The sequence below is a fragment of the Rattus rattus genome, chromosome 5 (assembly GCF_011064425.1).
Source record: "Rattus rattus isolate New Zealand chromosome 5, Rrattus_CSIRO_v1, whole genome shotgun sequence".
Classification (NCBI taxonomy): domain Eukaryota; kingdom Metazoa; phylum Chordata; class Mammalia; order Rodentia; family Muridae; genus Rattus; species Rattus rattus.
This window is the reverse complement of record NC_046158.1, coordinates 99,830,948-99,856,768: the sequence shown is the minus strand read 5'-3', so window position 1 is coordinate 99,856,768 and position 25,821 is coordinate 99,830,948. Positions and strand designations below refer to the sequence as shown.

The window sequence follows — 25,821 nt, the reverse complement described above, 5'->3', positions numbered from 1 at the left end:
AATATAGTCAGGGGGGCTGAGGCCCCATTTAAGATCTCAAAGGGGTAAGGCTGAATCTGGAAGGGGTATTTCTTGCTCTGAAGAGAGCAAGAAGGAAGGAGTATCACCCAGTCTGTGCCAGTCTCCATGGTCAATTTGGTCAGGGTCTCTTTTAGAGTTCTATTTATTTACTCTACCTGTCCTGAACTTTGAGGTCTGTAAATATAATGTAATTTTTAATCGACCTCTAAATATTTGGCCACACCCTGGCTTACCTTGGCAACGAAAGTAGGGCTGTTGTCTGACCAGATTACCTTGGGCATTCCAAATCGGGGGAAGATTTCTTCCAGTATCTTCTTGATGATTGTAGAGGCCGTCTCTCGTTTGGTGAGGAGCCCTGTTTGCTTGTTAAGCATTCACTTATTGACATATCTTATATTTTCTATTGTCTCTCTGGCCAAAATTACAAGTAACATTTTATATTCTAAGTGAGGCCATCCCTTAGTCCAATCCCAGTTCCCAGTGGCTGTCTCTTGTAGGCCTGTAACCAGGATAGGCTCCTGTATAGCCATTTCCTGAGCCACTTTATCTGCTTTGTTACTGCCCCATGTCACTGAATCTCTTCTCTCCTGTTTTCCTGGGCAATGAATAGTACTCACAGTTGTTGGCTTCACCAGGGCATCCAAGAGATGGCAAAGGCATCTGCAGTGCTGATGTGCTGGGGGCGTAGAAGTTCAGCCATCCCAGATGACATCGTTTTGTTCACCATGGCAGCACCAACTTCCTCGGCTTTCAGCAGCGGTCAATCAGCCAGTCGCAGAGGTCTTTCCTCCACCCATGGGCTTCTGCCAGTGCTTGACACGTGCTGTGGTGGCTCCAGGTCCGGACTGGGCAGCAAGGTGACAGATTGTCCCCACCGGTGGAGAATCTAGTCCATGGCAGCTGACCAGTGGTCCCATCTTTTGGGACACTCTATTCAAAAGGCAAACATCAGCCACTCTATCACAGTTTAAGTCCTGAATTGGGTGATGATTGTTAGTGCCCGGCTAGCAGGAGTGATATGTTCCAAAGCAGAACAAGCTTAAGCCATTCATCTCTCAGCATCAGGTACTGGTGCACTGAGACAGGTCTTAAGCTCCACATACACAGTCTGTAGATATGCATACACATGGCCTCACCCAGCCATTTCAGCCCATAAGCCATTTTGGGAGCAATTTTCTCATGAGCAAGGGATGGGGGCAGTCAGGGATGACTATGAACTAGTGGGTTACCGGCCCACGCCAAGGTCCACTGTTCTTGGGCAGTCCATAAGTATTGTTCGTTGTCAGTAGCCCTTGCACTCAAGGTCTTTGGATATTGGCCCCTGGGGGCATAGGAGCACAGAGCATTGGGTCCCTGTACATAGCCAGCACTCTAGGACCAAGAAGCTCTCCAGTGGCCCCTCTTGTTCTTTCTTGGGCAGTCCCTGACCCAGTGTCCTTTTTCTTTGCATTAGGCACACTGATCTTTAGCCAGGAATTCTCTTCTGTTGCCAGGTACTATCTTCCTAGGTTCCCTAACTACTGTGGCCAGTATATGATCCTCTCTCATCTTTTATCTCTCTTTAGCTCTCTAACTTTTTTAGCAACTTAGCTTAACCCTTTAAATTTCTGTAACTTTTTCTTCATATCCTTTCCTTATCTTAGCCAGATTGGTGGGGCATTTTCTAGCCCCTCAGAGACCCACCCTTGGAGCCTGGCGGCAGACCTGGAGCACTCCCTACCTTCAGGCGTATTGAAGTCAACAGTCAGGAGCCTTCTATCCATGTCTGGAACATTCTTTCTGTCCTCTAGTAGGATTCTGTCTTTCCTCAGTGGTAAAGAAGACCTGTAACAGCTACTAACAAGCATCTCAAATGGGATGGTGAGAAAACAAGAGAATCTTGAGAATAGAGGTCTACTGAAGAGGGCAAACAGCATTTAGTCACACAACTAAACCAGGAGGCTCTCTTGGGACCAAAAGGCCATTGTAAATATAAGCACAACTTTGTCTATGAAACAGAAAGCGAGCAGAGGGGCAGCCTATCTGTTACCGCTGTCTCTCTGGACTTAGATTTTCCCTTAAGTACCTCTCTTCAGTGTCAGCTTGGTGGCTTTGCCTCTCAAGAGAACCAACCTCAAATGACACTAGTCTTCTCAAAAGATTAACAGACAAAAAAACAGAAGTGCTTTAAAAAAAAACAAAAGACAACTGGCCACCGCAAGATCACCCAAAACCAAACTGATTCAGATGGAGCTTCCGTGAGCTCACCAAAAACAGATGAAGGGGGCGGATTCCACATCACTCTTCTTTCCCAACAGAATACAAAACAAAGACCTAAGACACACAGACAAAACCACTCTGGAAATACAGATGGCCAGGGCGGCAGGTCTTTTCTCCAATCCAGGAGAATCACTGAATCCTCACAGGCACCCAGATGGGAATCTCCAGGTGTCCCTGGGGTCCCTCCTCACCTCCTGGGACGTCTCCCAGGGCAGTGCAATCAGTGAGCCCCAGGCACGTCTACGGGCTCACACTCGCTTCTCTCCTGAGAAACAAGCCTCCCTCTCAGCCGAGATGGGAGGACTACAAACCAGAACTCCAGGAGAGCAAATACAGACCCAGAGTAGCAAATACAGACCCAGAGTTTAGCCGGCACAAAACACAGACACAGACAAAGACACAGATGTTATCTCACCTCCAAGTGGGTCTTTGGAGACGAGGGTGGTCACCCATCCCGGACGAGCCCCTTAAAATGAAAGACCCCTGGAGGAGGGGGAGACCCTCACTCAAGTCTCGGGATGACGCAGCCCCCCAAGAACTCACACAAGACTGTCCTTGTTGTAATTACATGAGGTTTATCGATAGCAACCAGTGCACTTGAGACTCGTATCCCCAGGGGGCAGTGGAGTTCGACCCTGAGAGGCTGGGAGAAGAGGTATTCAAAGGGAGAAACCACAACCTGAGGGGGGCAGGGATGGCGCCATAGAATAACAGTGAAAAATCACAAGGAAGAACTCTCTGTCTCCCAAGATTGTTTCCTAGGAGAAGCTGTCTCTTACTTCTCAGATTGTTTAACTTCATGGTCGCTAGTTCTTAGGGGAGCGTTGTTTCCTGCTTCTCAAAATTGTTCTCTAAGATTTATGGTCAGCTAGTCTCTGGGAGAAAGCTGTTGAACTGGCCAATGTAATTATAATAGGGCTAGCAGATAAAGCAGGCTCCCTTAAAGAACTTTTCATAATGAACACTCTTCTGTGAGCAAGTGTTGAAGGTCTGGCTACTGAAAGCAGCAACTGGAATTATTATTTTTTTTTTTTAGGGCCAAAAGTCTCCAAAAACAACCACTAACTCCACGCTATCTTTTTGTTGTCAAAGCGTTAACCCTGGCAGGCCTCATCACCTTGAAACTCCTCTTACACTGACTTGGCCTGAGCTGCCCACTGCCCACTTGGCCGCAGCCCTGCAGCTTGCTAGCAGGCCTGTATGCTCACCACCCTCAGCCCCTACATTTTCTACTCTGTGTTGTCCTTTCCTTAGAAGCTGTGAATGTTTTAAGCAACAGGGAGAAATTTTCTTTAGGATCTAAGGTAAAGCTTTCAGGCTCTTGTTAATACCTGTTGTAGACGGGGGCACTCACTAACCTGGAGTCCTTCATACACAACTGTTTAGATTGTGACTGGACAAGGGGGCAAAGGAGGGGCATCTCTCCTTGGGAGGAGGCTCAAGAGAGAAAGACAAAACTCCTGGCAGAAAACAATTTCTCTCAAGCAAATTATTTTTAACTTTTAACTTAAGCACCAGGAGGACCAAGTAAAACTCTTTGACGAACAAAGCAAACAGTTTCATGATTTCAACACAGTCGTCGGTCCAAGATTTTAAACACAGTCGTCAGTCCAAATTCAAACACGAAACAAAAGTCAAAAAGACACTAACAGACACCAACACGTCCAGAAAACCACAGTCAGGTCACAAAGAAGACAAACAATTCCAACAGTCAAACAAGTAACAAACAGACGCGCCGCGCGGCTTTGGTACCAAACTGAAAGCAAAAAGTCAGATGGAGGTGGCAAAGGTCCGGGGCCCTCTGAAAGCCAAAAATACAGACAGAGGTGCCGTAAGTCCGGATCCTCCTCCTCTAACCAGAGTCCCAGATTGAGCCCCGAAAAGTCGGGCCCCTAACACCTTTGGAACGTCTTCCAGGGCTGCGGGGCGAGAAGTCCGAGCTCGTCAGCTCCTTCTTCGTCCCGCCCAAATTCCAAACAACTTGGCTGAGCGCTCACAGAACAGACAGAATAGGGCAGAACGAGACAGAATCAGACAGACGCCGGCCGGCTTACCTCCCAGTGGGTGGTCGGCGGTCCCTGGGTGGAGGATCTCCTTTCCCGCCAACGCATTCAAATGAAAAGTTCTCAGGAGAACTTTCCTCGGGATGGAGACCCTCCAACTCAATGACCAACCGAGACCACGGATGTAATCAGCAAAGAGGAGGATTTGTCATTGTCGGATACACAGGCACAGGCACCTGTGGGCGCTTAGTCACTGGGGACTGGCGCTTAACGGAACCAAGGATGGGCTTTTATAGGATTCTGGGGAGCAGAAGCAAGCATACAGAAGCAGATGCATGGTTACAGGGATATAATTGGTGGATTCTAATGTGGCAAGGGTTCAGCCAGGGGGCAAGTTTCCTAGCTACCTTCCTGGAACATAACGATTGGGCCCCCACCAGGGTGTGGGACCTCTCGGGGCTTTTCTCATTGTCAGGCGCCAACCTAGTCGTCCTGTTGCCATGTCTTCAACCATACACATCCTGCTTGGCAGCCGCTGTGTACTCAGTGTTCTAACCTTTCTCTGAACCAGTCATCTTAAGTACAGCCTTGCAAAATGGCGTTACTGCTGCTAAGCTGGGGTCTTTCACTGTAAACAGTAAATATTGACCCTAGAAAAATTCTGTAGGTCTAGAAAACGTGACTCTAATTATGCCTCATATGCACAGCTATATTTCTTAGAGTTTTGTTTTGCTACCCAGGCCGGCCATTCCTGGGCTCAAGTGATCCTCAGTCTCAACTGTAGCAGAGACAGCAGGCATGCGCCACCTTGCCCCGTGACACAGCTAACTATCCTAATACACGATGCTTAAAAAATGTGAATGAGTGTAATAGCCGGTAGCGTGTAGAGTCCTCGGGTCCTACCTGGGACAGGGTCCCTGGGAGGCATCTGATGTCTCAAATGACTACTGGTGAGGAAGCTGTACATTCATTGTGGTCAGTGTTCATATTGTCCAGCTCTGTGGGTAAGTAAGGATAACCAAGGATCCCGCCCAATCGCCTTTCTGGTTATATCTCCTTTTGTGTGGAAACAGGTTTCCGTTTAATGAAGATTTTGAGCTTTGAAAGCACTGTTTCTTTTTCTTTCTTTATCTTTCTTGTCACTGTGAACTTTGGGGAGGACGTCATTTCTTTCCTGGCTACTTTAAGAATCTGGCTCCGGCTGATGGCACACGCCACGGGGTCAGGCCAGGTCTGCTGCTGCACAGGTCCTCTCTCCTGTGCTTTTGGAAGATATTATTTTACACTAGGCTGCAGTTCACATGTCCGTCGAAGGCCTTCCTTTAGCCATCGGAGCACAAAGATGTACTGAGTTTGCTATCAGCGCATACCAGTTTTTGAAAAGTCAAGTTCATGTATAAAACAGTTTGTCAGGCTGGTGTGTTGGAGGAAAACAAGAACAAGTGAAATCATTTGTTTGGGAGGAATATTTTGGCATGGATTCTGTGAAGTTGGGTAAACATAATTTTTCCATGTCCCCATCTGGGCACACAGTAGCAGTCCTTCTGCCCACAGAAGGAGTTTGCACACATTAGTCGAGTTCCTAGTCTGAATGTCTAGGCATAGATAGATGGTTACCATGTGTGCGCATTGTATGTGTGTATACATCATTGTGTATTAGCTCTGTGTATAGCGTTGAAGGCACAGCCTCCCCCAGAGATGCTGTTTTCGTTAGAGCCTCCCTGTATCTCTTTTGGTGGCATCCTCTACTTACTCCCAGGACAGATCTCTCTCCCTCCCTGACCAGGACACCCCAGACTCCTGTCATTCTAGGGGCAGTTCAGGTTCCCTCTGTGTAAATCTTATGAACCAAACGGCTCTTTATGTAGCAAAAGCCAAACCCTGCTGACAGCCTGTTGTTGGTTTATTTGATGCTGCTTATTACAGTTCCTGGGGGCGGGGGGGGTTGTTCTTTCTACCCTTCATCATTTGCATTACGTCATTCTCATCCTTAAACCCTGGAGAAGTTGGTGTAACCATCAGATGTATTGGTTTGTTTATTTCAGAAAACAAAGTGGGTTTATCAGACCTCATCGCCTCTCACTGAGAGAAATGCATTCCTCATGCACCATGAGCTAACTACTAGTGCCATAATTTCGTATCATTACGTCACGAGGTATGGCGGGATCACTGGTTTTCTTTCCTCCTTCTGCCCATGCGTGCATTTCTGGTGTTTCCCAGAGAGCACAGCAGCTGGAGTACTCAGTGGCGGAACCTGTGTGCACATTAACCTTAGCAACACATCTGTGGTGTGTGGGCTGGCCCAGGAACGGCCCCCTTGCGATTTCCTTTCCATAGGATGTATTTTAAAAATGCACACTACTAGATCTGACCCTCGGCAATGTTCTGGGGAGTTTGTGTCAGACCGTGAAGTAGATAGTGTTATGCTACGTCAGTTGTTTTAAAGTATTTAAACAGCGGAAGTACTTCATTTGTTATCAACTCAGTCGCTCTGTTAGTCTCATGGGTCAGACATGGTGAGGTATCCTTTCAATCACAGCACTTGGGAGCCAGAGGCAGGAGCATGACTGTGAGTTCAAGGCCAGACTGGTCTGCATAGCCTGTTTCAGAACAGCCAAGGCCACACAGAGAGACACTGTCTGAAGAAACCAAACAAATAAGCACAAAGCATGGGTGTAATTTACTCTGGTACTTGTAGAAGACGTCTGGGCCAGCCCTTCTAAAACGTCTCTCTAGAATTGAGGTGGGTCATCGAGGCCAGGCAGTACCAATCAGGGATGCCTTCGAGTCCGTTCAGTGGTTGGAAGGGTTAAACAAAGAATGGGGAGAAGACATAGGTTTGTGTGTTTTTATAACTGGGTCTGTACTTGGCTGCTCTAGGAACAAACAAGGGATTCAAACTCTGGAAAGCTAGGGAACTTTGCTCCAGGCCAGGGGTCGATCTGAAGAGAACGGATAGTTGAATGCAAACAGGAAAGAACAGGATCAGATACACAAAAGTCTGCAGCAGTTGGCACGCGCACACTCTCTGTGTGTGAAACTCAAGGTCATTCTCCAGACTCTCCCTAAATAGGAAGAGAATCTCCTGAGGACGCTTGTCACACATAAGGGTCCCTAGGCTTGCTTCTTAGATTCTAATTCATTAGGTGAGCTCTTGATTAGCTGTAGTTTCCAAGTTCACCAGGTGAGACTTATGCGGGACCATTTGAGGAGAGGGGGGCTGTACAGTATAGTTATTCGCTACAGTGTATAATTCTTTGTCAGGTGGTATCATGAAGTGTCATGAATAATACAAGTTAACCACTGTATCGTGGTGGTACGTCTTAAGGATACAATAAGTCCACTGGTGTTTTCCAAAGAAGCCATTTTAATGGACTCCTTAGTGAATTTCCCTAGGAATCGTTGTCAGTACAGTTGAAATTTGTTGAATGAACAGAGTCTGAGATGAACAAGTTCTCTGAACTCGCCGTCTCTTTATCTTCCATGTGCCTCTCAAATACTAACCTCTGTTCATTTATTAGGAACTCACAGAGCAAATGTGGGGAACAAAGTAAAACAAGAAGCACAGGCCTTGAGTTTACTTTATGGGCATACAGCTTTTAATATGTAACATCTAAACTGGGTGGTAGTGTTACACACCTTTAATCCCAACTCTCAGGAGGCAGGGGCAGGCAGATCTCTGAGTCTGAGGCCAGCCTGGTCTACAAAACAAGTTCTAAGCTATACAGAGAAACCATCTTTCGAAAAATAAAATAAAACAAAACAAAACAACCACACACACACACACACACACACACACACACACACACACACACACACAAACATGTAAGGTCTAAAATAATTTTTTCTGTGATCAAAAGAAGTTATGTGGAAAATAAAACTCTGAGATATCTGTACACCCATGGACAATAACTTGTGCATAGCAGGGGCTTGATAAACACTTGAGAGTTTCCAGTACACTTCTGAGTGGGGATTGTTGTCACCTATAGCTAGGACTAACTAGTGAAGCCCACAGTTCCGGGGATACTGTGGAGGTAGAGCTTGGCAGCAGCAGGAGGTGAATGAACACCCTGTGCTCACAGTCAGGAAGCTGAGAGCAACGGATGCTTACCCTCCGCTCACTTTCTCCCTTTTCTTTAGTGCAGTCTATGGAATGTTACTGCCCTTGTAGGGTGGGTCTTCCCCCTCAGTTAATCCAATACAGATAATCCCTCACAGATATGCCCAGAGCTGTTTCCACAATGCTTCTAAATTGCATCTATTTGACAATCAAGATTAAGCGTGACAGGAGGGCTCATTATAAAAAGATAAACGTTGCCAAACCCAAGAATCAGAGAGCAGCTGGCCTCAGGCAGGAGCTAGAGAACATGCTCTACTCCCTTTGTTCTACATCTGCTTTTTCCTAGAGGTACAGACAGACAGGACTCCTAGAGGTACAGACAGGCAGGACTCCTCTGTTCTTGTTTATTATAGTGACTAACCCCTGCAGTGCCTCCGTAGCTCATAAATTCATCCTCTTGATAGATCTCACAGTTTCAATTCCAGACTCTTAGCAGAGGGATCCAACTGGCCGGACTGAGTCACTGTGCAGATTGGCTCATGGCTCGCACAAGGCTACATGGATGGTTCCCTGTGCATCTGGAGACAGTGAGATGTAATGTAGAGGTGAGTTGTAAAGAAAGGATTCATCCACCCCCAAATGCAACGACTATATGAACAGTGCTATTGCTTTTGTAATTTTTCAGTGCCTACGTGGTATCTCCATAAAGATCATATACTAATGTGGTTACAGCGTTTTATAAAAAGTATTGCATTTGGTCATCCTAACTCACGTCACCCAAGTAATCCCTGGTCATGTTCACGTTTTAGATTAGCTTCTGCAGAAGGGGAGCTTACCAGTCACCCTTCCTTGTTTGTTCATTTCCGTCCTTTCTACATCTAGTGAGATGTAGAAAGGGATTTTTTTTTTCTTTTGCCCAAAGGAGGGAGAGTTTAAAAAGTGTGTGTAGCTGGAAATGAGTTATAATAATGTACTCCTTACCTAATTTATGTGTTTCAGTGCCAATTCTTGAAAAAATATAATAAAAAGAGACCAAGATGGAGAGTAGAACAGAAACATAATTACTATAACGCAAAGTAAAATGGAAATTCAGCATGTGCAGAGATAATATCAGGGTATGGATTAACTAAGACGTTTTGAAAAACGTTTCTCCTGGATAAGCCTTAAAATAGAACTCAAGAGGCCAGGGATCTCGCTCAGTTGGTAAAGTGCTTGCCTTGCGAGTGTGAGACTCTGAGTCTGACCTGCAAGAACCGCGTTAAAAGGAAAAGAAAGAAAACCGCGTGGTGGCAAACGCTCATAATTCATGTGTGCGCTGGGGAGCTAGAGATCGGTTGACTCCGGGGCCCGGCCAGCATATGTGTTGGCCCTAACAAGAGACACTGTACCCCCAAAGTGAAGGCCAGCAGTACCTGAGGGACGACTGCTGGAGGTGTCTCTGGCCTCTCCACACACGGGAAGACACGCACACACGAACTCACACATGCACTGGCCTGAGCTTTGTCCTCAAGTCATTAAATTACTTTTACATGGGCACTCTGTGTGTTTTCCCCTTCCTCTCTGGACCGCAGAAGAAGCATGTGGTCCTAAAGAAAAACAAAACAAAAACTGTATGTTTGAGAAACGCAAATCCCAACTTCCTGTAGAGTGAAGGTTGCATTTAGCACTGATCTACATTATCATCAAAACAATGATTGTGGGCTGGAGAGGACCCAGGGTTGGTTCCCAGCACCCACACAGCCATCTGTAATTGGCTCCAGGGCATCCAGCACATCTTCTAGCCTCTCCTGACACATACAGTACACATGAGGCACATCCATATACATACAAATAAAACAAATCCTTTTTTTCAAAGCTCATGGCAGGTGAGCATTCTGTGAAATAGCACCATGTTTGTGAACCTGTTACCTAGGCCCCTCTTCTGTCGACTCTTTGATCACTGGTTTCCCATTTTTTCCCCCATCACAAAATCTTGTTCACATTAATGGTCTGCAGTTTATCTTCCTCAGACGTCTCCCGTGCTCAGGAGACAAGAGCTAAATCAGGAATGATTTCATTAAAGATAATATCGTGAGCGTTCCACCTGCCACTAGTGATAAGGAGTCCTACAGGTTAAATATCAATTTTTTGGGCTTTTGAGGAATTTATAATCTTGGTTTAAAAACACTGGCCACATAAATTCATGTATGAGTTTACTGGTACACATACATCTGTGTATACATCTGAAATAAATCACCTTATGAACACATGCCAAGTACCAAATAAGCCTGACTTCATAGTGTTCATTTCATGAATGATTAAATGCACCAGCCAAGTGCAATGCTTTAATTAGATTTATTATTTTCTTCTCCTGAGGAAAAACACTTAAGGATTTCCTAAATATCTCACTGAGAGATAAAAATCATGTTTACAAATTAAATATAACAATTATTAATAGTCGCTGTAAGTTGCTCTCCAATGCCAGGCAGTGAGCCCTTTGATTTGTGTTGTTATCTCCATCTTTAACTGTTTCCATAGCTACATTGCTCTTTGTCTTATGTCCCCAAGCTGGTAGTCTCAAGTTGCCCATGTTAGTGTAAATATTGGTATTTTAATTTCAGTTGTATATTTAGACACACAAAAGAAATTGGAAGTTGCTGGCCCAGAACTCTTAATTTTATTTCTAAATATCATTTAGCCTTCATTCATAGTCTGTGACAATACAGATGATAGCTTCGTGCTGCTTACAGGTTTTATGTTAATTTGACACATTAGAGTCATCAGAGAGGAGTGAACCTCAGTTGAGGAAGTGCCACCTTCAAATCAGGTATGGTGCTATCTGTCCCTGAGCTGGTGGTCCCGGATTCTTTAAGAAAGCAGGCTGAGCAAGCTATGAGGAACAAGCCAGTAAGTACACTTCTCCATGGCCTCTGCATCAGCTCCTGCCTCCAAATTCCACCCTGTTTGAGTTCCTGCCCTGACTTCCCTCAGTGATGGATGTTACCTGGAGGTATAAGCCAAATAAACTCTTCTTAAAGCAGCTGCCTTGCCAACAAACACTGTACAGGCTGCCTTGCTAACACTGTACAGGCTGCCTTGCCAACAAACACTGTACAGGCTGCCCTGCTAACACTGTACAGGCTGCCTTGCTAACACTGTACAGGCTGCCTTGCCAACAAACACTGTGCAGGCTGCCTTGCCGACACTGTACAGGCTGCCTTGCTAACACTGTACAGGCTGCCTTGCCAACAAACACTGTACAAGCTGCCTTGCAACACTGTACAGGCTGCCTTGCTAACAAACACTGTACAGGCTGCCTTGCTAACACTGTACAGGCTGCCTTGCCAACAAACACTGTACAGGCTGCCTTGCTAACATTGTACAGGCTGCCTTGCCAACAAACACTGTACAGGCTGCCCTGCTAACACTGTACAGGCTACCTTGCCAACAAACACTGTACAGGCTGCCTTGCTAACACTGTACAGGCTGCCTTGCTAACACTGGTTTCCTGACCTACATTGGTTGCAGTCATCCTGAATTCTTATCTTACACTGTCACACTGCTGGGCTTCCTTTGTGTCCTGTTTATTCTCTGTGACTTTAGCACCTGTGAGGCTGGGACTGGCCTTGAGTCTCCCTTGTGTTCTTGTCTCACATTGTCCTTTGTGTTAGTTATCAAGAGTATGAATGCTTTTTAAAATAGACAGATGATTCTCATAGTAGTGATTTATTAAATCTAAAACTCCCTTATTAGATAAATATTTTATAACATGTAGAATTGGTGCTTTCTAATACGGAGGAAGTTCTACCCTGTAAGTATCACTACAGAAATATTTTGTCAATAGGCTAGATGGGATCACCTTTAAACATCTGTTGAAGGCTGAAGGGGTGACTCAGTGTTTAGGAGAACCGGCTGCTTTGTTGGAGGACTCGTGTTCAATCCCCAGTGCCCCATGGTGGCTCACAACTGTCTGTAACTTCAGTTCCAGGGGATCTGACACCCTCACATAGACACGCATGCAGACAAAACACCAGTTCACATAAAAAATTAATAAAAACAAATCATTAGAAAAACATTGGTAAAAATATTGTGGAAAAACACATATAACAAAATGCCACTTTAAATCGGACAACTCAAGGACAGTGCATTCATAATCGTAGCTATCACCACTACCCTACATCCAGGACATTAGGGGGGCTGTGAGATGGCTGGTGATTAAAAGCATTGCCACACAAGCCTGGTGATGTGAGTTCCAATCCTGTGACCCAGGTACAGGTGGAAGGAGAAAACCAGCTCTACAGATCCCTGACTGTGCTATGTGTGTGTGTGTGTGTGTGTGTGTGTGTGTGTGTGTGTGTGTGTGTGTGTGCATATGTGTGTGTGTGTGCGTGTGTGTCTGTGTGTGCTGTGTGTGTGTGTGCGTGTGTGTGTGTCTGTGTGTAAAAATAATCATGCTAATGATGGTGATGGTGGTAGTGATGGAGATGAAGAATCTTTTTATCGTGTTATTTATGTTATATGGCACATCCACGAATTACTCTCCTCTTCCTGCTCTTCCTGCGCTTCCTGGAGCTAACTGGTCAGTTTGACCTTCTCCCTTTCCTTTTCCCCTTTTTCCAACCCTCATGTCAAGCAGCAGACTCTCAGGATCTCACCTTTTTTCTTTTTCCTTTTCCTTTCTTTTTTAAGTTTCATCATGCAGTTTAATGTAGCCCGTTGCCTAGAAAGGCTTGTAGTAGCGAGAGTACAAATACTTCTCCAGCATGTCTCCTAGAGGCCATTTTACCCTCTGCTCTGTTTGGCCGCTAGCCTCTCGTCTCTCTCTTCAGCAGTGGTGAGCAATTTCTTCTCCTTGGGGAAGAGAATCTGTGGTTTGTTGCCCTTGCAGATAACAGAAATGTTAACTGAGTGGCAGAGCTGTTGGCATTGACAGCTTTCATTCACGTAAACCATATCAAAAGAGCCAGGATGTCTCTCCCTGTTGGTGATTACTCCAATTCTTCCCAAGTTAGCACCTCCACTCACCATACACAGGTTCCCGGTGTCAAGCTTGATGAAGTCAGGTGTTTTGCCTGTCTCCAAAGCAAATCTCCTTGATCAGGGTAGCAAATAGTATGAACAACGTGGGTCGCCAGATGAGGGATTCCTTTTGTGCCTACAAAGATCTTTCTCGTCTTGCACAATTTGTACTTGGCCTCCTCAGGTGTAACACGGTGAACAGCAAAGGGCCCTTAGTGTCATAGATCAGACGGAAGTTTCCTGTCAGCGCTGATGACACCCATAAACCCAGCAGGGTAGGTTATGTCAGTCCTGACTTTGCCATCAATCTTAATGAATCCCTGCATGCAAATCTTTTTTACTCCATCTCCAGTCTGTTCCTTAGAAAATGATCAGAGCCAGGCCTTCCCTTAGCTTTCGAGGAGCAAACACTCCAGTCTGCTTATCCAGCATCCAATGTTTGGAGCTGCTAAGCGCTTCAGATGTTTCTTAGGACGGCAAGCCATGACTGAGCTGGAAATGGGGAGCCTCACCTAACCAGTTCACCTTTCTGAGTCCTGGTTTCATCACTGAGAAGCCAGGGCTATGTTGAGGGGTAGTAATGATGAAGCAAGGTGGCACGGTTAAAACTCTCAGTGCAGTGGACCTCAGCTTCCTTTCTCTCTCTATCTCCGTCTGTGCTGCTGCTGTGTAAGCTTTGTACATGTAAAGCCCTTGCTTTGCCGTTGGCTGCATACCTAGCCACTATTTATCATTTCTAAACTCTTAACTGCCTCGTGTTCGGGTATCTGAAATCCACCATGCTGCTACCAGAAGAACTTGCAAAATGCAAATTTCCCTCCTTTTTATTTCTGCTTTAAGTCTCCATGACTACAAGATGAAGGCAGAATTCCTTAACTTGCTCCGAGGCTTCTTAGCGTCTGCTGACCTTTAAAGCCCCTTAACAAGACAGGTACCTCTATACACACAGAGAAGAGCACACACACACACACACACACACACACACACACACACACACACACACAGAGAGAGAGAGAGAGAGAGAGAGCACATCACTACTGGATAATTATAGTTTCAAGTCATTCACTGAATTTCCTGATTTTCTTGACATTTCTACTATGACCTCTGAGAGGTCTCTTGGTTTTCATGAACACTTCGCTGTATGTTTAAAGGAACACTTGGTATATTTTACTGAGGATTTTTTTTTCTCCCCAGTTTTGTTGAGGGAAGCTTTTAAAAGTTATGTACCCTATTGACAGGAATAAAAAGAGAACCTCATATTTCCTTTCTGGTCTCCTGCCTATGCCATGTCTTATCTCCCGTATCTCCTCACTGCCTCTTAGACAGGTTTCTGGAGGGCTAGCGTCAGGCCACTGTCGTCATTGTGTTGCTGGGCTGTGGAACGCAGTATTTTATGCAATGTCCCCTGAATGAAGATCACCACGTTATGTCTATTTGGATTATTTGTTCACCTTAAAAAACCCACAGCAGGCTTCCTCTTTCTGTAAGCGGCCAGAGGTGACCTGTGAAGGTGGTCTGCTACTCCCTTGACCCAGAAAACCCCACAAAACCATGCAGAATCAAAAGGTTCAAACCTTCATGTTCACTTTAAGAACACCCGGGAAACTGCCCAGGTCATCAAGGGTGAACAAGCACCTAAGATGTGCAGACGGACCTACAGCGCTCACGGCCGGCCGCATTAACCCATCCGTGAGCTCCCCCTGCACACTGAGATGCTCCTCACTGAGAAGGAACAGATTGTTCCAAAGTCAGAAGAGGAGGTTGCACGGAATAAAAAGATATCCCAGAAGAAACTGAAGAAACAAAAACTCATGGCACGGGAATAAATTCAGCATAAATAAATGTACATAAGTAAAAAAAAAAGTCCACAACAAACTAATTGCTGTCGTTATTAAATAAGAGTCCATGTAGATCCAGCTGCTGAGCAGTCCTGCTGCACAAAGGAACTTGTCCCGGATGGCTGGTTGTGTTTCCATGGTTACACCCCCCATCAGTTTTGTATCCTGTTCGTGAATGCAGGGTTCTGTGTGCTACTTCTCCAGATTGTAGATCGTAGCATAGTCTTTCAGCAGAATTATGAACATAATTTCCTATGAGAATGGTAGCCTCTGGCTTCTAACTTTGTTATTACTTTGCTTTTTGAAGCACAGTCTCGTGTATCCCAGGCTGGCCCCAAACTCTCTAGGTAGCATAGGATGGCCTTGAATTCTGGTGCTTTTGCCCCCTTCCTAGTGGCAGGATTACAGGCATGAGCATCTATGCCCAGTCATTTTTTTTTAATCCTTTTATTCCTTCCACTTCCCCAAACTGAGCCTTGGACCCAGAATCTCATGCACGCTAGGCAGCTAGGCTATAGCCCCAGCACATCTAGCGAGTGAACACAAGGAGAGCATCTGTTTTTGTAACTCAAGGGAGTATTTTTAGGGTTACTGCCATTTCTCCACTACGGACATAGTAATTTAAATGTCTTACATTTCTATATAAAATTCTTTTTTAAAAAAACCACTTGAAATATGACACCTACCAAAATGCACTTATTTGTAGTAAGTACATAGTTCAGTGGAGGAAAGACTAAAGAATTATTAACATAAAAACTTTCTGAAACGTGATGGCTCCTTCCAGTGCTCTCAGAGCTTCTCCTCACGTGATCGTGGAGAAAAAGGTCCTGAGCTGTGCTACACTGCACAGTAGGGAAGAGTCAGGAAGTAGATAGGAGGAGACGAATTTAAATCTGCTCATACCAGAAGAACTTATGACAGCTGAAGCTGGAAATGAAGTGGGCTGTCTTAGGAGTTCCTGAACGTCTCCATCAGCAATAGTGTCCAAACAAGCAAGAAGCCTGCTATGCTCTGTAGTGACACCTCAGGCATCCACGGGGTGGTGGTTGTTCTCACTTCAGATAGCCTCAGAGTTTAGTCGAACTCACTCAGTTGTTTGGTTTTGGCCTTAGAGTTGCTTGGATTCCATTCTCAGTCTGAGGGGACAGTCCATCACAGCAGAGAGAGCATGGCAGCGGGTTCCCGAGAGACAGCCGATCGCATTGCGTTTACAGAAAGGAAGCTGAGACCAGTGCTGGTACTTCCTCTGGGTTGTATTAAATGATGTTTGAGTTCCCCTTCACCTGTGAGAAACTGAAGTCTAGACCAAGAGAGAGAGGGAGAGCATTAACATGTGGCTATCTGTATAATGTTACTTTGTTGAACACTATTTGGTGGTCATGTGGTAAGGTTTTAAAGCAGCAAGGAATGTCATGGATGGCATCGCCTATGTCACAGCTCATATGGGTGGTGACATTCAGATATAAGAGGTTACTCATGTCACCCCAAATCAAGCAGCCTGTTAGAGGCAGAGCTGGGATGAGAATCCATACAGTTTTAAAACAAGTGAATCCAGAAAGACATACATGGTATGCACTCATTGATAAGTGGCTATTAGCCCAAATGCTTGAATTACCCTAGATGCCTAGAACAAATGAAACTCAAGACGGATGATCAAAATGTGAATGCTTCACTCCTTCTTTAAAAGGGGAACAAGAATACCCTTGGCAGGGAAGAGAGAGGCAAAAGATTAAAACAGACACAGAAGGAACACCCATTCAGAGCCTGCCCCACATGTGGCCCATACATACACAGCCACCCAATTAGACAAGATGGATGAAGCAAAGAAGTGCAGACCGACAGGAGCCGGATGTAGATCGCTCCTGAGAGACACAGCCAGAATACAGCAAATACAGAGGCGAATGCCAGCAGCAAACCACTGAACTGAGAATAGGACCCCTGTTGAAGGAATCAGAGAAAGAACTGGAAGAGCTTGAAGGGGCTCGAGACCCCATATGCACAACAATGCCAAGCAACCAGAGCTTCCAGGGACTAAGCCACTACCTAAAGACTATACATGGACTGACCCTGGACTCTGACCTCATAGGTAGCAATGAATATCCTAGTAAGAGCACCAGTGGAAGGGGAAGCCCTGGGTCCTGTTAAGACTGAACCCCCAGTGAACTAGACTGTTGGGGGAGGGCGGTAATGGGGGAGGTTGGGAGGGGAACACCCATAAGGAAGGGGGGGGAGGGGATGTTTGCCCGAAACCGGGAAAGGGAATAACACTTGAAATGTATATAAGAAATACTCAAGTTAATAAAAAAAAAAAAAAAAAAGTTAAAAAAAAAAAACAAGTGAATCACTCGTTTTTGACAACTAAGGAAAATAAAAAGCAACTTAATGGATAAAATAATAACAGGCACAAGCCAAGGTTATGTCTAGACCCCTTATGTATCTGTGAAAGCTGGGAGGCTCAGGATGCTTAGGGGCCCAGTAGGCATGGTAGTTCCTAAAATTCCCCATGGAATTTTACCGTCCAAACACCTTCCACGTGCTCATGTCGAGAGTTGTGCTTGATCAAGGAGATGCTATCCTTCCTTGAACTGCTTCCATTTTATTCCAAGTATGGGTTCATCTCAGTGTCTTGTATGATTGACATAAACAACAAATATATTAAAAAAACAAAAACAAAAACAAAACCAGCAAAGCATTCAGAACTCCAACCACCGGCAGCATTAAAAACAGTGAATTATTCAAAAACAATGAAGAGAAGTAACTAGATAAAGGATGCTGGGTTCAGCTGACGATTGGCTAGGACCGGATCCTGTGGTTAAAGCCTGAGCAGGACTGCTGAGGACAATGTGGACAGACAACCCCGCCCTTCGGGTTAAGCACATCCAGACACTGCAGAGGTTAGCAACTATATGACTGACTTCAGCATATCAAGTCTACTCTTGACCGTTCCTGTGATTGTATGTCCATGCGGTGCTGGGGATTGAACCCAATGCCTAGTGCAGACCCTACCACAGAGCTGCTCTCGTAGCCCATGTTTTTCATATTTTAAGATCTCATGAGATCGATTGTCTTGCATATATAAAATGGACACACTTGGGATGGGAGCCTCTGGACTTGCCTCTGCCTCCTGAGCCTCATGCTCCATGTTCCCCCGAGCTTCCTGAGGAAGGTGGGCTATTCTGCGTGCTTGCCTGTTCTGTCTGCACTATCTTGATTTTACAGGACATGTCCTGTGCTGTTTACACATGTCCGCTGAGGCCCAGTGGTAAAACGAAGAACATTTTGTTCTGTCGTTTATAACAGAGAACATTCTTGAGAATCCTGTTGTGAGGTATGAAGGTTTTCAGTAAGTCTTTTATAGAATATCTTCAGCCACAAAATCCTGTGAAATGTAGTTCCGTAATTGCATCACACTCCTTTGGTGCTGTCGCCGGAGTTGGAATTCACTTGGGAAAATACTAACTTAATTGCCAAACTTTATCTCTCCTTCCCTCCGTACACCTGCAAAGCGCTTATTGTACGGGGAATTATGGTCGTTCCAAGGGGGAGCGGTCCCTGTGAATTACCCAATTAGCCAGTGCTCCGTAGATGATCCTTCATTTCCAAGCCTGTGGATCCCTTCCGCTGAGTACTGACACTTATTTGTAAGCTCGCAAATTGAAATGAATGTGTTCCTTGCTTCACATCTGGTCTCTGCATAATATGACCTTCAGTTATGCTTTCGGGAGATGATTTATATATGTCTCAGTTTAACAATAAACTGCGTTATACGTGGAAACCGATATAAGCTTTCTTAAAGGACTCTATCTTACAGTGTTTCTTGGCCTGTGAAACAATGTAGCCATCAACAGACATACAAGAACAATGGAAAGGTAATTCTACAGAGCAGTAAGTAATTGCCTGTGGGTTATGGATAAAGCCACCAGCATTGAGGCACTTTGTCCTTCCAGGAGGAATGATTGTCACACGTCTGACCCAGTGTAGTTCAGTGTGTAGGAAAAGTCACCATAAAGTGCGTTCCTTCCATTTGATATTGCAGGCTTATTCTTGTCTACTGAGGAGCGTATAGACGAAGGGGATCTGTCGAAGCTGTGAGCCTTGTTCTTCCTGTGTCTGATGTGTGTTCTGTCTGTGGGAGGTGGTGAAGGAAGAGGGTCTTTCCCTGTGTTATAGAGGTAATAGGATAGATTCGCTAGACCCTGTATTGCCGAAGAAACTGCTTAAAAAGAAGACTTCCGTATTTGGGCTCATGGTTTTAGAGGGTTCGGCCCATTATGGGGTCTGGTCTGGTGGAGAAAAGCTCCTATCATTGTAGGCAGGAAGCAGACACAGACTGCCCAGATTCTTGGGCTCTCTCCTTTCTCCCTTCATCTTGTTCTGCCCCCTAGCACATTGGAATAGTGCTGCTTGCAGTCAGGGACGGGATTCCTGCTTGGTCTCCTCTCTGAAAACACTGTAGCAGACTAGAGGTATGCTTATCAACCGCCCAGGTGCTTCTCAGTCCAGTCAGGCTCACTCTCACGGGAATGGAAAAATCATCTGTGGAACCAAACAGCTTTAAGAATAGCTGTGTTTGAGAATAGATTGTTAGAGTCTCCCTACAGTACCAGGAAAATTTAAAAAGCTCATGAGAAAAACTGATTTCCAAACAGTTTCAAAACCTCTTGCCATCTCTCGGCTTGCAAAGGCCCTTAGGAGATCAGTGTTGACGTTTATGGTTCAGTGTCCTCCGGGCTGTCTCTGTAGCAGCTGGGCCAGTCTGCAGCACGGCTGACCTGTCCACTTTCCCTGTTTCCATTATTAGAAACCATCATTGGTGATGTGGCAGTTCACGTCCACCATAAAATGGTCAAAATGAATGGATTAAAATAAGCCATTTATTTATGGCCCTAACAATTGGACAGCATGTCAGTTTAGAGTTTCAATCAACTTGAGCAATAATTTTTAAATGCAGGCCATATTAATGCTCTGAGTTTCTAAGCACATAGACTATCACGAGACCTCAGTAAATATGAAGTGCATGGTAAATAAAAGAATGGATTCATTTAGTGCATGAAGGAAGGCTGAGTAGGTTTTATTACCTGCCTTTTCCTGGACACGATGCCATGGTGTTCTGGTTTTCCGGGATAGATAATCCAAGAATCACAGTATTTGTAGCGGGAGGGGTTGGTATAAGTATGGGTAGCCAACAGTGAGCTCTGTAATAACATCTAAACTTCCCAAGTTCATAGCTGAGAGGTTTAAGCAGTCAGAAAAGACACAAAATTAAAGGAGAGAAAATCCAGAGCATGCTGTTTTAAACTAATCAGTAGGAAATTATGTAAACTTAATTAACCAGAGCATCAAGGGAAGGCTGTGGAGTGTAATGAAATACTGTAGAAAGAACGGGCGACGCGGCCACAGTAAAGCAGGCTAGCTGAAGAGTTCTCAGGGGGCCAGGGTGGAGGACAGGGATGCAAGGCAGCGTGTGAAGACAGAAGGGAGAGATGTTGCTTGCACTGCTTGGTAGACAGTGCTCCTGTGAGGAAATGGAGACAGATATACAGGCAGATGCAAGTCTCTGACCTTCCATCAGGAAAGAAGCCAAAGTGATTCGCTGAGACCTAGAGAAGCTGTGTACATTTCAGATGTAGGAGGGCCAGCTGGAGAGAGACTTGACAGGTCTCCATCTGGAACTTGATCCTGTTGTTTGGAACACTTGGTTTGTTTTTGCGGGGATGGGGCGGTAAGGTTCTGTGTAGATGTTGCATGGGACAAATCATGTATGTTACCCTTCAGGGGTTTATAATCTATGGAAAGAGCTAAAAATATAAACAACAGCCTTATAAGACTCATTTAAATGATTCTCTTTGTCAAAGATGCCCAAAGATCGATCTCCCGTCCCAGTGTTTCTCTTGAATCCTGGATCTGAATAGTAGTCTACATACTGTACCTCTCCCATCACCTTTGAGCAGAGAAAAAAACATACACTTACCGTCTGGTTATTTCAAAGGTAGAGTTAAAACCAGCACACACACACACACACACACACACACACACACACACACACACACACACACACAACACACACAACACACAAACACACACAGTGCTTCCTCAAAGCAAGTGTAGAATTTACAGTTTTACAAGTATATGGCAAATACTTATTGTACGAATGTACACATACACAACTCTATATGCATGCAGATAGTTACAAAGAAAGCAAATTCCTTAAAATAAAGTATTGTCGGTTTTGGAACACAAAGGATATATATGTGAATTCTTTGTTTAAAAATTTGGGTTTAGAAATCTCTAAATAAGTGCAACAACCTTTTAAGCAGCGACATTTTTATTTAACCTTTTAAACAGTAGTTTCACTGTATTATTATTTTATGTGTGTGGATGTTTTGCCATCATGGATGTGTGCACCTTATGGATACATTGCCCGCAGAACCTAGGGAAAGGGCATCAGATCCCCCGGGCCTGGAACTATAGATGCTTGTGAGCTGCCATGTGGGTGCTAGGAATGGAACCCAGGTCCTTTGGAAGAGCAGTCAGTGGCCTTAACCACCGAGTCACCTCCCCAACCCCAACAGCCACCTCTGTAAGCAGCAAGTTTTCCTTATGTAGGAATGTAAACAGAAATCACGATATTGTTTAGATAAGTTCTCATTGTCATGGCTTTCAGGACATGAAGCAAGTAACCTCCCCTATAGCAGGTGTTTAATAATTAAATCGTTTTGTTTTTTTCTCTCTTCCTTTCTCTTTGTGTACGTGTTCATGTGTATGTAGGTGCACGCAGAAGCCAGAGGTCTATGATGGGTGTCTTCCTTAATCACTCTTCCCTCTAGTTTTGGAGGCAGGCTCTCTCACTGGGCCTGGAGCTGGCAGCTCCTCTTAGATGGTAGCCAGCAAGCCCACCCCTGCCTCTTCTGTGCTGGGATCATAGGCTCACACTGCTGTGCTGGAGTTTCTCCGTGGTCTGCATCCAGGGCCTCACGCCCGCTTGGCAAGCACACTAGTGACTGAGTGATTTCTGAGCCCAATAACTATTTATGATGAAAATTTAGACCTAAGAAAGTAATGTACGCATACATTTATTGAAATTATCAATTTCATTTTGAATTTAGGCAGGCCATATTGATCTTTCTTAAGTCTTCTGGTTACTTGTAACCCTGTATTTTGTAACATATACGTGTCCTTCGAGTCCCCTCCAGTAAGAGCGTCATGTTTACCTGGGTTAGTGACTGCTTTAAGCATGTCTGCTCCTTCTGTTAAGTGTGTTTTCTTTTCTGTTCAGGTCACAGTGTCCTCCTTTCGATTAAGCCTCACCAAGCACATATCCCATTGTTAAACAAGTTAAATCTCTGTAGGGTTTGGTAAGGGAGTGTAGATCCGGTCAGCTTGCCTTTAAAAGTTAGTCGCCAGTACGCTATACAACGTCTGCTTAGAAAAGGCAGCCATCTTGCCCATTTGCCCCACTCATATTCGGTAAGCTCTGAACTGTGAGTTAACAGATGCTTGTACCTGACAGGTGTAAGGAGGTGATCTGTGATGCCTACTGCAGTTAAAGAATCAAAGTAGTTGTGAGCTCCCCTCTCCTTGGTCCTCTGTGGTTATAATCACAGTAGAGAAAAGCTTTAAAAAATCATGGTCAATGGTTGATTTACCATATTACAAAGGTGTGATCTCAGCACAAGAAACGGAGAGGTTTTTAAAAATAAGAGACACATTTAAGTACTTAACATTTAAAAAATTGTTTTATTTTCTTTTGTTTAATTAAAACATAGTCTTTTAAAAATAATACTTTTATTCGTGAGTTTCATATATTTGCACAGTGGATTTGGTCATGCTTACCCCTAACTCTTCCTGCCTTTATCTCCTCCCCAATTTCATGTTTGTTTGTTTTAAATAATAACTCACTGAGTCCAATTTATGGCGAATGATCAAGATGCCAGGGACCAAGGCCCTGAAGAAACCAGCGATCCTTCCCCTGGCAGCCGTCCTGAGTGTCAGCAGCTCCTCGGTTAGGGGCGGGGCTCAGGAACCCCTCATTCCATGCTAGGACACTGACCAGCCCGATATTGGGCAGGAAACATGGCTCCTGGGAGCGGTCCTGTCCAGAAGACGCTGTTCACTGTGCTCCTACCTGACCTGTGGCTTCTACAGTCTTCCCCTCCTCTTCCGTGGTGGTCCCTGAGCCTTAGAGAGGAGGGGGTATGGTATATATGTTCCATTTATGGCTGAGTAACTCCGTCCACACTTAAGACAGGCTCTTACTATTTTTATAACCCAGAGTGGCTTCAAATGTGTGATTCCAGTTTTGTGGGTACTGGGGCTGTATGGGTAAGCACTGTACTTGGATTTGTGTGGATTTATTTATTTTTGTGTTTATAGTATGTGTGCGTGCCATGTCACACACGTGTAAGTCAGAGGACAGCTTTGGCAGTGGATTCTCGCCTCTGTCACTCTGAGGCAGAGTCTCTCACTTTTGCTGCTGTGCTGACGACTTTAGGCTAGCTGGCCCTGCTGTGCCGACGACTTTAGGCTAGCTGGCCCGTGTGCTTCCTGCTGGGTAGTTCTCCTGTCTCCTTTGTTGTAGGAACTCTAGAATTACAGATGTATACCATTGCATCCAGCTTCTTAAACACGGATTTCAGGCAGGTAGCTTGGATCACCAGGCTTATCTTTAACCTGCTGAGCTATCTCCTTAGCCCTCATGAATGTGTTTTTAAAGAAGATTTTAAAAAGTTATTTTTGGAAAATCAGTATGTATAGTTTTTGAAGACATGAAGACATCAAAATAGGCATGATGGACCTATTCAGGTGCATGTTTGAAATGTCTAAGGATGATTTCTCAGTGTGAAAGTATGTCCTCTTCCCCCAATAAAGGCCTTAGAGACGTAACAAGCACTGAGCTGTTAGGATCTGTGGCCAACGTTCTGTTTTAGCAAAGCCCAAGTAAACTGAGGTTGGCGTTACTAAAGTGTGCTAAGTGGCAAATAGCACCAAGCACCATGGAGAGCTTTCTGAGCGTGGAGACTTGAGGTCCTCGGTTACTTGAATTTCGATCCTGAGTATCCGCCTGGTCGTGGACTTAAAAACCAGCAGGCTTCCAAAAGTGTGGCTGCGGGTGGAATCATACAGAAGGCTTTGTTCTAGCACAGAGCGAGTCCAAACTCTCTGCTCCTTTTCTCTTCCTAGATGAGACTATTGGATGGGAGTGTGGTTCTTGGGAAGCTTGTTTCCAGGAAGTAACTGTGATGTGTCTTAGTGGCCAAGGGTGGCTCTGGGCACACTGAGTCACAGAGGTAGAACTGTCAGCACACCCAAGCTCTGACACTCCTGCAGTTTAGAAGTGGACGTCTTCCAGGACCTCCACAAGAGCACAGTGAAAGCTAAGTGAGGAACGCCGCCCGTGCAGTGCTCCGTGCAGTGCTCCGTGCAGTGCTCCGTGCAGTGCTCCGTGCAGTGCTCCGGTGTGCAGTGTGACACAAAGCAACTGTTCACTAAACATTGCCGTTATTATCACTAGTGTTATGTACACCTAGTGAGTGCTCACTGAGAATTGTTGAGTGAGGAAATGAGTCACAGCATGGACGTACCACAAGTTATTTTGAAAAATCACTATTGTGAGGCCACGAGGTTTTATTTTTTATAAAAAGAGTGGTTTTTTTTTTTTTTTTTCAGGACTTGGGAGATGGCTCAGTAGGCAAAATGCTTGCTGTATAAGCAGGGGGACCCGAGTTTGAATCCCCAGTACCCATGTAAAAGACGAGTGTGGCACACTCACACACACACACTCACACACATTCACACACATACACATACCACACACTCACACACCACACACACACATGCACACTCACACATACACTCACACACAATACACGCACACTCACACACAACACACACACACACACACACACACACACACACACACACACACACACACCACACACCACACACCACACACACACACACACCACACACACACACACACACACTCACACACACACACACACCACACACACACACATACCACACACTCACACAACACACACACACACACACACTCACACACGATACATACACAGACTCACACACAATACACACACACTCACACACAATACACACACACTTACACACCACACACACACATACACACACTCACACATACACAGACTCACGCACAATACACACACACTCACATGGTAGGGGCAGGAAGAGAAAAAGAAAGAGAGGCTTGTTTTTCCTATTTAAAATAAATAAGCATTGGTGTATTTTATTATTTCTTTAAAGTAGAATTACCAAGTCCGAGGTTGTCAGCATTGTAAAGCTCTGGCATAGCTGGTACAGGATTTTTTTTTTTAATTTACCAATCCGACAAATCTGAAATAGTCTCTTATGGTTTCTTTCTATAACTTTTTAAAATTTGAATTCACAGCACTTGGGAACTGGAGGCAGGCGGATCGGGGTCGAAGGCCTGCCTAGCTTATATCATACGATTGCATCTCAGATAAGAGAATTTGGTTTTCCTTGGTTTGTTTGTAGTTTTGTTGTTTGTTTGTTTGTTTGTTTGTTTGTGACAGGGTCTCTCTGTACAGCTATGGCTGGCCTAGAACTCACTCTGTAAACTAGACTGGCTTCAAACTCACAGAGATCT

The 25,821-nt window shown here is 44.9% G+C and overlaps 1 protein-coding gene and 1 pseudogene across 3 annotated transcripts in view; one reads left to right on the top strand and one right to left on the bottom strand.

Moving 5' to 3' along the window:
* Positions 1 to 25,821, top strand: part of Frmd5 (FERM domain containing 5) — a 260,405-nt gene that overhangs the window by 76,329 nt on the left and 158,255 nt on the right. The gene's annotated exons all lie outside the window — the stretch shown is intronic.
* LOC116901871 lies at positions 13,105 to 13,826 on the bottom strand (annotated as a pseudogene).